A 13,316-nucleotide genomic window follows, 5' to 3' on the forward strand; every position below is an offset into this window, starting at 1 on the left:
GATTCGGGTGGGGTGTGTTCAAACTGAAATCTAAATTGCAGTGTAAAAATAAAGCAGCCAGTATTTACCCTGCACAGAAACAATATAACCCACCCAAACCTAACTCTCACTGCACATGTTACATCTGCCCCCCCCCCCCCCCCCCCCCCGCAGTGCACATGGTTTTGCCCATTAGAGGAAATTTTTTTTTTTGCAATCAATCTTGAATTAGGCCCTATATCTCTTCAACCTGTTAGATGTACATTATTTAGATGTCTTACAGGTTGGGAAATTATTGGCAGAACCTGTAGGTGTTGATACAGGTGGCAGTTTTGTGATATAGGTCAATCCACAAGATGAATAACTTACTGAAACAAGGTTGTGGTTTATCAACTGGGCAGAACCTTTTGCAGAATAACACAGGATTACTGCAGCACAATATACGTCATGGGGGTTAATACAGGCAGGTGCATACCTGCGCAACTAGCGGTGGTGACACAGTGGCATTTGCAGATTCTGCGGCGTTACTCCCACACTGCACAGGAAAGACACACAAGGGTACGTCCTTCTACAATGGAGGACCGAGCTAGAAGACGCGTGGACAAGCCATATATGCGCAGTAGCATATCTCCTTCTGTTGAATGACATGCACATCAGCACTTAAAGTTATTAATCCCAGTTTTATACGATCTGACACACCTAGCAGTGGTCTGACAACATTACTGTCCACAACATGAAACTGCAGCAGGAAATTTGTGGATTGGATCATGGCCACGCCCATAACCATGATTATGTGGCCACCATAAGCAATCACGGCCCTCAATCCGAGTTGTTCGCTCGCTAGCTGCTTTTAGCAGCATTGCACACGCTAAGCCGCCGCCTACTGGGAGTAAATCTTAGCATAGCAGAATTGCGAATGCAAGATTAGCAGAATTGCGAATAGAAATTTCTTTGCAGTTTCTGAGTAGCTCGAGACTTACTCTGCCACTGCGATCAGTTCAGTCAGTTTCGCACAGACACTCCCCCGTTTCTTCAGACACTCCCGCGTTTTTCCCAGAAACGGCAGCGTTTTTTCGCACACACCCATAAAACGGTCAGTTTCCGCCCAGAAACACCCACTTCCTGTCAATCACACTCCGATCACCAGAACGAAGAAATTTCTTCATAAAGCCGTGAGTAAAATACCAAACTTATTAGCAAATTTACTTGGTGCAGACGCACTGCGAACATTGCGCATTAGCGACTAATCGCTCCGTTGCGAAAAAAAATAACGAGCGAACAACTCAGAATGAGGGCCTACATTCAGAATGTGAGGGCAGTCAGTAGGTGTTTTGGGGTTTGTACGCTGGAGGAGTTCATGTGACATGACTTTACACTTAGCGCCAGCGTCAATTTTAATTTTGAAGGGATTATTTGTCTCATCTATTATGGTGGTAAATGTTCCTACTTTTTCAGCCCTGAGGTCAGTATTCTCGCAGTTGACACCACTGTTTTTTGGCAGAGCGTCCACAGTGTAAACTGTGCGGTCGGCTGCCGGAACGTGCAGTGTAAGGTTGTCTGTCATCAGCTTTGGACTTGGACCTGCTCCAGCATGCAGAATGATTTTGTTTGCCACAAGTATTGCAGCAGTTATTGAAAGCAGGACATTTGTGGCATTCATGGGAAAGGTGACCGCTTCAACTCACACAGAGTGTATGTTACATCATTATAAATCCCACACACAATCCTGTCATTGATAAGCCCACTTGCTAATGCACCATAATCACGTCTTTGCTAGTAGTTTCAATCTGGCAGCATATGATTGGATACTGTCAGAGGAAATCTGTACAACAGTGTTAAAAGCATGTACTATATACAGCCTGCCCTTTATACCATTTTTCACTGGTAAGCATATCATATCAAACTGTTTCATTAGTGTTTATGGATCCTCCTGATCTTCTGAATAGACGAGATGTGTTTGCATGATCAACAGTCTCAGCCCCAGCTAGGTTGAGCAAGGTATACACCTGTACCTTTTTTTGACTTGTCTGAAAGTCCTGGAGAGCAGTATATGTGCCAGTTCTTCTTGAACTTAATCCATGCTTCTGTGATGGCATAATTGAAAACCAGCAGATCTATGTGTCTGAGACCTTGTGCCATCAGAACCAGACTTTTGACCCGTGTAAAGTGCTTAATATGCAAATCACCACAGGACTATGGAGAGCTACACAAGTATGTCTTTACTCACTGCAATCATGCTGAACAATGGCTGCAGAGGTTCTTCCTGTATAATAAGCACTTTCTTTGTGACAAAGTGGATGGTAATGATGCAACAACCAGCCATCCGCATAAAGCATACATCTACAGTTTTGAGATTAACTTTTTTTTTTTTAGAAGTGCTAGTGAACATCTCTCCTGTACTATCCATTTTCAATTGCAAATCTAGAGATCTGTCTTTATTTTTCTTAGCTTGCAAGCAAATATGAGGTTATAAGCATTCTAATTAATGTATGAAATTAATCACAATGTAACAGATTACCATCTCAAATAAACAATAAATCATCAAAATTTTCACAATAGACAAATATAGTATATGTGTCGGCTGGCTTATATCTAAAGTATCATAGCCAGTTACCATTAAACAAATTGGCATAGCTGGGTGCACATTTTGTTCCCATAGCAGTTCCTTTTATTTGCAAATAGTAACACATTTAAAATATAGATTCTAATTAGAGATGAGCGGGTTCGGTTTCTTTGAATCCGAACCCGCACGAACTTCACTTTTTTTTCCACGGGTCCGAGCGACTCGGATCTTCCCGCCTTGCTCGGTTAACCCGAGCGCGCCCGAACGTCATCATGACGCTGTCGGATTCTCGCGAGGCTCGGATTCTATCGCGAGACTCGGATTCTATATAAGGAGCCGCGCGTCGCCGCCATTTTCACTCGTGCATTGAGATTGATAGGGAGAGGACGTGTCTGGCGTCCTCTCCATTAGAATAGAGATAGATAGATTAGATAGAGAGAGATTGTGCAGAGTCGCAGACAGAGTTAGTTTACCACAGTCAGTGACCAGTGCAGTTGCTAGTTAACTTTTATTTAATATAATATATCCGTTCACTTCTCTCTGCTATATCCGTTCTCTGCCTGAAAAAAAAAACGATACACAGCACAGTCAGTCACACAGTGTGACTCAGTCTGTGTGCACTCAGCTCAGCCCAGTGTGCTGCACAGTCATCAATGTATAAATTAAAAGCTTATAATTAATTGTGGGGGAGACTGGGGAGCACTGCAGGTTGTTAGCAGGAGCCAGGAGTACAATTATATTAATTAACAGTGCACACTTTTGCTGCAGGAGTGGTGACCAGTGCCTGACCACCAGTATAGTATTGTTGTATACTACTAATATCTCTTTAAATATCAACCAGTCTATATTAGCAGCAGACACAGTACAGTGCGGTAGTTCACGGCTGTGGCTACCTCTGTGTCGGCACACGGCAGGCAGTCCGTCCGACCAGAATTGTATTATTTATTATTATATACCTACCACCTAACCGTGGTTTTTTTTTCATTCTTTATACCGTCATAGTGTCATCCTAATTGTTACGAGTATACTACTATCTCTTTATCAACCAGTGTACAGTGCGGTAGTTCACGGCTGTGGCTACCTCTGTGTCGGCACACGGCAGGCAGTCCGTCCGACCAGAATTGTATTATTTATTATTATATACCTACCACCTAACCGTGGTTTTTTTTTCATTCTTTATACCGTCATAGTGTCATCCTAATTGTTACGAGTATACTACTATCTCTTTATCAACCAGTGTACAGTGCGGTAGTTCACGGCTGTGGCTACCTCGGTGTCGGCACACGGCAGGCAGTCCGTCCGACCAGAATTGTATTATTTATTATTATATACCTACCACCTAACCGTGGTTTTTTTTTCATTCTTTATACCGTCATAGTGTCATCCTAATTGTTACGAGTATACTACTATCTCTTTATCAACCAGTGTACAGTGCGGTAGTTCACGGCTGTGGCTACCTCTGTGTCGGCACACGGCAGGCAGTCCGTCCGACTAGAATTGTATTATTTATTATTATATACCTACCACCTAACCGTGGTTTTTTTTTCATTCTTTATACCGTCATAGTGTCATCCTAATTGTTACGAGTATACTACTATCTCTTTATCAACCAGTGTACAGTGCGGTAGTTCACGGCTGTGGCTACCTCTGTGTCGGCACACGGCAGGCAGTCCGTCCGACCAGAATTGTATTATTTATTATTATATACCTACCACCTAACCGTGGTTTTTTTTTCATTCTTTATACCATCATAGTGTCATCCTAATTGTTACGAGTATACTACTATCTCTTTATCAACCAGTGTACAGTGCGGTAGTTCACGGCTGTGGCTACCTCTGTGTCGGCACACGGCAGGCAGTCCGTCCGACCAGAATTGTATTATTTATTATTATATACCTACCACCTAACCGTGGTTTTTTTTTCATTCTTTATACCGTCATAGTGTCATCCTAATTGTTACGAGTATACTACTATCTCTTTATCAACCAGTGTACAGTGCGGTAGTTCACGGCTGTGGCTACCTCTGTGTCGGCACACGGCAGGCAGTCCGTCCGACCAGAATTGTATTATTTATTATTATATACCTACCACCTAACCGTGGTTTTTTTTTCATTCTTTATACCGTCATAGTGTCATCCTAATTGTTACGAGTATACTACTATCTCTTTATCAACCAGTGTACAGTGCGGTAGTTCACGGCTGTGGCTACCTCTGTGTCGGCACACGGCAGGCAGTCCGTCCGACCAGAATTGTATTATTTATTATTATATACCTACCACCTAACCGTGGTTTTTTTTTCATTCTTTATACCGTCATAGTGTCATCCTAATTGTTACGAGTATACTACTATCTCTTTATCAACCAGTGTACAGTGCGGTAGTTCACGGCTGTGGCTACCTCTGTGTCGGCAGTCGGCAGGCAGTCCGTCCATCCATAATTGTATTATTATTATAATATATACCACCTAACCGTGGTTTTTTTTTCATTCTTTATACCGTCGTCATAGTGTCATACTAGTTGTTACGAGTATACTACTATCTCTTTATCAACCAGTGTACAGTGCGGTAGTTCACGGCTGTGGCTACCTCTGTGTCGGCAGTCGGCAGGCAGTCCGTCCATCCATAATTGTATTATTATTATAATATATACCACCTAACCGTGGTTTTTTTTGCATTCTTTATACCGTCGTCATAGTGTCATACTAGTTGTTACGAGTATACTACTATCTCTTTATCAACCAGTGTACAGTGCGGTAGTTCACGGCTGTGGCTACCTCTGTGTCGGCAGTCGGCAGGCAGTCCGTCCATCCATAATTGTATTATTATTATAATATATACCACCTAACCGTGGTTTTTTTTCCATTCTTTATACCGTCGTCATAGTGTCATACTAGTTGTTACGAGTATACTACTATCTCTTTATCAACCAGTGTACAGTGCGGTAGTTCACGGCTGTGGCTACCTCTGTGTCGGCAGTCGGCAGGCAGTCCGTCCATCCATAATTGTATTATTATTATAATATATACCACCTAACCGTGGTTTTTTTATACCACCTAACCGTGGCAGTCCGTCCATAATTGTATACTAGTAAACTATCCAATCCATCCATCTCCATTGTTTACCTGAGGTGCCTTTTAGTTCTGCCTATAAAATATGGAGAACAAAAAAGTTGAGGTTCCAAAATTAGGGAAAGATCAAGATCCACTTCCACCTCGTGCTGAAGCTGCTGCCACTAGTCATGGCCGAGACGATGAAATGCCAGCAACGTCGTCTGCCAAGGCCGATGCCCAATGTCATAGTACAGAGCATGTCAAATCCAAAACACCAAATATCAGAAAAAAAAGGACTCCAAAACCTAAAATAAAATTGTCGGAGGAGAAGCGTAAACTTGCCAATATGCCATTTACCACACGGAGTGGCAAGGAACGGCTGAGGCCCTGGCCTATGTTCATGGCTAGTGGTTCAGCTTCACATGAGGATGGAAGCACTCAGCCTCTCGCTAGAAAACTGAAAAGACTCAAGCTGGCAAAAGCACCGCAAAGAACTGTGCGTTCTTTGAAATCCCAAATCCACAAGGAGAGTCCAATTGTGTCGTTTGCGATGCCTGACCTTCCCAACACTGGACGTGAAGAGCATGCGCCTTCCACTATTTGCATGCCCCCTGCAAGTGCTGGAAGGAGCACCCGCAGTCCAGTTCCTGATAGTCAGATTGAAGATGTCAGTGTTGAAGTACACCAGGATGAGGAGGATATGGGTGTTGCTGGCGCTGGGGAGGAAATTGACCAGGAGGATTCTGATGGTGAGGTGGTTTGTTTAAGTCAGGCACCCGGGGAGACACCTGTTGTCCGTGGGAGGAATATGGCCGTTGACATGCCAGGTGAAAATACCAAAAAAATCAGCTCTTCGGTGTGGAGGTATTTCACCAGAAATGCGGACAACAGGTGTCAAGCCGTGTGTTCCCTTTGTCAAGCTGTAATAAGTAGGGGTAAGGACGTTAACCACCTCGGAACATCCTCCCTTATACGTCACCTGCAGCGCATTCATAATAAGTCAGTGACAAGTTCAAAAACTTTGGGTGACAGCGGAAGCAGTCCACTGACCAGTAAATCCCTTCCTCTTGTAACCAAGCTCACGCAAACCACCCCACCAACTCCCTCAGTGTCAATTTCCTCCTTCCCCAGGAATGCCAATAGTCCTGCAGGCCATGTCACTGGCAAGTCTGACGAGTCCTTTCCTGCCTGGGATTCCTCCGATGCATCCTTGCGTGTAACGCCTACTGCTGCTGGCGCTGCTGTTGTTGCCGCTGGGAGTCGATGGTCATCCCAGAGGGGAAGTCGTAAGCCCACTTGTACTACTTCCAGTAAGCAATTGACTGTTCAACAGTCCTTTGCGAGGAAGATGAAATATCACAGCAGTCATCCTACTGCAAAGCGGATAACTGAGTCCTTGACAACTATGTTGGTGTTAGACGTGCGTCCGGTATCCGCCGTTAGTTCACAGGGAACTAGACAATTTATTGAGGCAGTGTGCCCCCGTTACCAAATACCATCTAGGTTCCACTTCTCTAGGCAGGCGATACCGAGAATGTACACGGACGTCAGAAAAAGACTCACCAGTGTCCTAAAAAATGCAGTTGTACCCAATGTCCACTTAACCACGGACATGTGGACAAGTGGAGCAGGGCAGGGTCAGGACTATATGACTGTGACAGCCCACTGGGTAGATGTATGGACTCCCGCCGCAAGAACAGCAGCGGCGGCACCAGTAGCAGCATCTCGCAAATGCCAACTCTTTCCTAGGCAGGCTACGCTTTGTATCACCGCTTTCCAGAATACGCACACAGCTGAAAACCTCTTACGGCAACTGAGGAAGATCATCGCGGAATGGCTTACCCCAATTGGACTCTCCTGTGGATTTGTGGCATCGGACAACGCCAGCAATATTGTGTGTGCATTAAATATGGGCAAATTCCAGCACGTCCCATGTTTTGCACATACCTTGAATTTGGTGGTGCAGAATTTTTTAAAAAACGACAGGGGCGTGCAAGAGATGCTGTCGGTGGCCAGAAAAATTGCGGGACACTTTCGGCGTACAGGCACCACGTACAGAAGACTGGAGCACCACCAAAAACTACTGAACCTGCCCTGCCATCATCTGAAGCAAGAAGTGGTAACGAGGTGGAATTCAACCCTCTATATGCTTCAGAGGTTGGAGGAGCAGCAAAAGGCCATTCAAGCCTATACAATTGAGCACGATATAGGAGATGGAATGCACCTGTCTCAAGTGCAGTGGAGAATGATTTCAACGTTGTGCAAGGTTCTGATGCCCTTTGAACTTGCCACACGTGAAGTCAGTTCAGACACTGCCAGCCTGAGTCAGGTCATTCCCCTCATCAGGCTTTTGCAGAAGAAGCTGGAGGCATTGAAGAAGGAGCTAACACGGAGCGATTCCGCTAGGCATGTGGGACTTGTGGATGCAGCCCTTAATTCGCTTAACAAGGATTCACGGGTGGTCAATCTGTTGAAATCAGAGCACTACATTTTGGCCACCGTGCTCGATCCTAGATTTAAAGCCTACCTTGGATCTCTCTTTCCGGCAGACACAGGTCTGCTGGGGTTGAAAGACCTGCTGGTGACAAAATTGTCAAGTCAAGCGGAACGCGACCTGTCAACATCTCCTCCTTCACATTCTCCCGCAACTGGGGGTGCGAGGAAAAGGCTCAGAATTCCGAGCCCACCCGCTGGCGGTGATGCAGGGCAGTCTGGAGCGACTGCTGATGCTGACATCTGGTCCGGACTGAAGGACCTGACAACGATTACGGACATGTCGTCTACTGTCACTGCATATGATTCTCTCAACATTGATAGAATGGTGGAGGATTATATGAGTGACCGCATCCAAGTAGGCACGTCACACAGTCCGTACTTATACTGGCAGGAAAAAGAGGCAATTTGGAGGCCCTTGCACAAACTGGCTTTATTCTACCTAAGTTGCCCTCCCACAAGTGTGTACTCCGAAAGAGTGTTTAGTGCCGCCGCTCACCTTGTCAGCAATCGGCGTACGAGGTTACATCCAGAAAATGTGGAGAAGATGATGTTCATTAAAATGAATTATAATCAATTCCTCCGCGGAGACATTGACCAGCAGCAATTGCCTCCACAAAGTACACAGGGAGCTGAGATGGTGGATTCCAGTGGGGACGAATTGATAATCTGTGAGGAGGGGGATGTACACGGTGATATATCGGAGGGTGAAGATGAGGTGGACATCTTGCCTCTGTAGAGCCAGTTTGTGCAAGGAGAGATTAATTGCTTCTTTTTTGGGGGGGGTCCAAACCAACCCGTCATATCAGTCACAGTCGTGTGGCAGACCCTGTCACTGAAATGATGGGTTGGTTAAAGTGTGCATGTCCTGTTTTGTTTATACAACATAAGGGTGGGTGGGAGGGCCCAAGGATAATTCCATCTTGCACCTCTTTTTTCTTTTCTTTTTCTTTGCATCATGTGCTGATTGGGGAGGGTTTTTTGGAAGGGACATCCTGCGTGACACTGCAGTGCCACTCCTAGATGGGCCCGGTGTTTGTGTCGGCCACTAGGGTCGCTAATCTTACTCACACAGCTACCTCATTGCGCCTCTTTTTTTCTTTGCGTCATGTGCTGTTTGGGGAGGGTTTTTTGGAAGGGACATCCTGCGTGACACTGCAGTGCCACTCCTAGATGTGCCCGGTGTTTGTGTCGGCCACTAGGGTCGCTAATCTTACTCACACAGTCAGCTACCTCATTGCGCCTCTTTTTTTCTTTGCGTCATGTGCTGTTTGGGGAGGGTTTTTTGGAAGGGCCATCCTGCGTGACACTGCAGTGCCACTCCTAGATGGGCCCGGTGTTTGTGTCGGCCACTAGGGTCGCTAATCTTACTCACACAGCTACCTCATTGCGCCTCTTTTTTTCTTTGCGTCATGTGCTGTTTGGGGAGGGTTTTTTGGAAGGGCCATCCTGCGTGACACTGCAGTGCCACTCCTAGATGGGCCCGGTGTTTGTGTCGGCCACTAGGGTCGCTAATCTTACTCACACAGCTACCTCATTGCGCCTCTTTTTTTCTTTGCGTCATGTGCTGTTTGGGGAGGGTTTTTTGGAAGGGACATCCTGCGTGACACTGCAGTGCCACTCCTAGATGGGCCCGGTGTTTGTGTCGGCCACTAGGGTCGCTTATCTTACTCACACAGCGACCTCGGTGCAAATTTTAGGACTAAAAATAATATTGTGAGGTGTGATGTGTTCAGAATAGGCTGAAAATGAGTGTAAATTATGTTTTTTGAGGTTAATAATACTTTGGGATCAAAATTACCCCCAAATTCTATGATTTAAGCTGTTTTTTAGGGTTTTTTGAAAAAAACACCCGAATCCAAAACACACCCGAATCCGACAAAAATAATTCGGTGAGGTTTTGCCAAAACGCGTTCGAACCCAAAACACGGCCGCGGAACCGAACCCAAAACCAAAACACAAAACCCGAAAAATTTCAGGCGCTCATCTCTAATTCTAATACAAATGTAATACTATAGCTTGAAAATATATTCCTTTGAATGAATAGTTATTCTACCATTTATCATGTGTAATGGATGTATATAGGGCTTGTACATCAACAGTCGCCTAAACATGTGTCATTCCCTTGAAAGTGGTAAAGAGTTTGAAGAATCAAGATGGAACAAATTATTATTTTTGTAGTAGTTAATCTGTAGTGAGAAATATGTGAAGTAAAAAAGTAATGATCTATGTGAAGGAGAACATAAAGTTTTGATACTTATGAATTTTGGAAATGCAATGATGATTAGAAAAGCGTACTAAACGTCCTGATTGATTACAGAATCTAAAAATCCTCAATCCAATAAAATCATTTCTTCCCCAAGAAAATTGCTGGTCAGATTTTTTTTTTATTTTGTAACCGTACTGTTATACTATTATACTCTATTTGTGTATAAAATGCAGAAAAAAATAAAGCTAACATATACAAAGCATATAAATGTGCTTCTTGTGTCTAAATTAATTTAAAAAAATATATATTTAACTTGATATATTTGGAAAATAAGGAAAAATCTGATACATCATAATACAAAATATTAAATGTTTGTGATAATAAATAAAAGTGACTGATTAAAAAAGTAAACAATAATAATCATCATTAATTATTAAATATATATTATGTGTACAATAAGAATTTTATATCATCTTAGGATCATTTGTATAGTCACTGTGATATTGTTGAGTACTGAATGCCCCTGTCCCCTGCAGCACAATGTACCTCTGGGGGAGTCACAAGCTTGGTGATGTCGCCGAGGTTCTTCTGTGTTAGAGGCACTATGGGGGTTATTCAGAGTTGTTAGCAAACCAAAAAAGCACACTAATGGGCAGAATCACGTAGCACTGCAAGTGGGGCAGATGCATACTAGCCTATCCTCCCGGAATGGTCGGGAGGCTCCCGAAAATTGTGTGGCACTCCCTGCCCCCCGGAAAGAAGGATAAGTCTCCTGGAGCCTGCTTATGCCAGCCGACTATCTCCCCGAGCTGCAAGTACACCCCCGCAGCCACCAATTACCTATAGCAAGTGGGCGGGGCAATGACGTGAATCGCATCATCGTAGCCCCGCAACCTGCTCTACAAAGTTAGTATCTGGTCATTGTAAAGCGGGGGGGGGGACCACGATGACGCGATCGCGCCTCCATGCCCCCGCTCTGCCCACCTTGATTCTGCGCCCCCTGTTGTGCTGACTTGGCTGGCCTCTTCCGGAGAGGGCAGCCAGAAAGTCAGCAAGTGTGGGCAGATGTAACATGTGTAGAGAGAGTTAGATTTGGGTGGGGTGTGTTCAAACCTAAATATAAATTGTAGTCTAAAAATGAAGCAGCCAGTATTTACACTGCACAGAAACAATATAACCCACCAAAATCTAACTCTCTCTGCACATGTTACATCTGCCCCTCGCTGCAGTGCACATGGTTTTGCCCCTTCTGGAGGGCGCCACCGCCGTGGCATGATCCGCTACAGGTGCTGTGCGATGCTGTACGGTGTTGTGCGGTGCGCGATTAAGTCATCACGCATCTGCATGGCATTGTAGGAGCAGCCATAGACACTAATTGACCTCTAATGTCTATGCGGTGCTATGGGAGAGACGTCATCACGTCTCTCCCATAGATCCGAGGAGCGGCGCCGGCGGCCAGAGACGGAGGGCAGCAGAGGTCGGGAAGCAGGAGTGGGGATTGTAAGTATTAATTATGTTTTTTATAAGCGGCGCAACTAGGGAGCACAACTCTACAGGGGCACAGTACTGGGGGCAATACTACTGGGGGCACAACTCTACAGGGGGCACACTACTGGGGGCACAACTCTACAGAGGGCACAACTCTACAGGGGGCACAGTACTGGGGGCAATATTACTGTGGGCATAGCTGCAGGGGGCACAGTACAGAGGGCACAACTACTGAGGGCACAGCTACGGGGGGCATAACTGACCACGCCCCTTCTCCATGAAGCCATGCCCCTATGTTTTCGCCTTGGTTGCCACAAGGTCTAGATCCGGCACTGTGAATAACCTGCTATGTGCAATGCAGCAGCTCTGCTCCGCGAGTGTGTACTGTCAGAGCCTATTATCGCTTTACTGGTGTTAATATGTTATGGCTCTACATAGGAATTTTGAGCTAATGCTCAACGGGAGTTGTACTGGTACCTATTAATGTCCATACGGCAGCTTTAACACAAACTCTGCTATGTATTCACACAGTATAAATATAAATGTAAATACGCGTAACATATCATAGGGACTATGATGACTATGGGCCTAATTCAGTAAGAATCGCTTAAGATGTTCGGGAAACTACGCCGGAAACGGTCTGCGCATGTGCCTACAGTTGCATCGCAGCGATGTGAATGCCTCTGCCTGATTGACAGGCAGAGGAGTTCACGGGAAGGGATGGGGGCAGCCGGCATTGGGCAAAACGGGGGAGTGTCGTCCCCTTTTTCTGGACTGGAAGTGGCGAGGCCAAGGACTGCGTCAAGTACACAGTTTCCTTGGCCTTGCAAGACGCACTGTCCATCGCAGATGAACATCGCGACTAATGGACGTTACAATTGCAATTCTTACTAGAGATGTGCGGCAGGCACTTTTGTGTTTCGGTTTTGGTTCTGGTTCCATGCTCGTGTTTTGCCAAACCCACCTTTTCGTGTTTTTTTTAGTTTTGGTTTTGGATCTGGATGATTTTTGAAAAAAACATAAAAACAGCTAAAATCACAGAATTTGGTGGTAATTTTGAACCTACGGTATTATTAACCTCAATAACATTCATTTCCACTCATTTCCAGTCTATTCTGAACCTCAAACCTCACAATATTGTTTTTCGGCCAAAAGGTTGCACCGAGGTGGCTGGATGACTAAGCTAAGTGACACAAGTGTGCGGCACAAACACCTGGCCCATCTAGGAGTGGCACTGCAGTGTCAGACAGGATGGCACTTAAAAAAACTAGGCCCCAAACAGCACATCATGCAAGAAGAAAAAGAGGTGCAATGAGGTAGCTGTATGACTAAGCTAAGCGACACAAGTGTGCGGCACCAACAACTAGTGATGTGCTGAAATTTGCCCAGATGTAATACACACACAATATTGGTGGCACAGGAGAGCATACCCCTAAACCACACATACACGGCAAAGCCTGTCAAATTAATTTGGATAATAACTAGAGATGTGCACCGGACATTTTTCGGGTTTTGTGTTTTGGTTTTGGATTCGG

This window comes from Pseudophryne corroboree, chromosome 3, assembly GCF_028390025.1.
Source record: "Pseudophryne corroboree isolate aPseCor3 chromosome 3, aPseCor3.hap2, whole genome shotgun sequence".
NCBI classification, from domain to species: Eukaryota; Metazoa; Chordata; class Amphibia; order Anura; family Myobatrachidae; genus Pseudophryne; species Pseudophryne corroboree.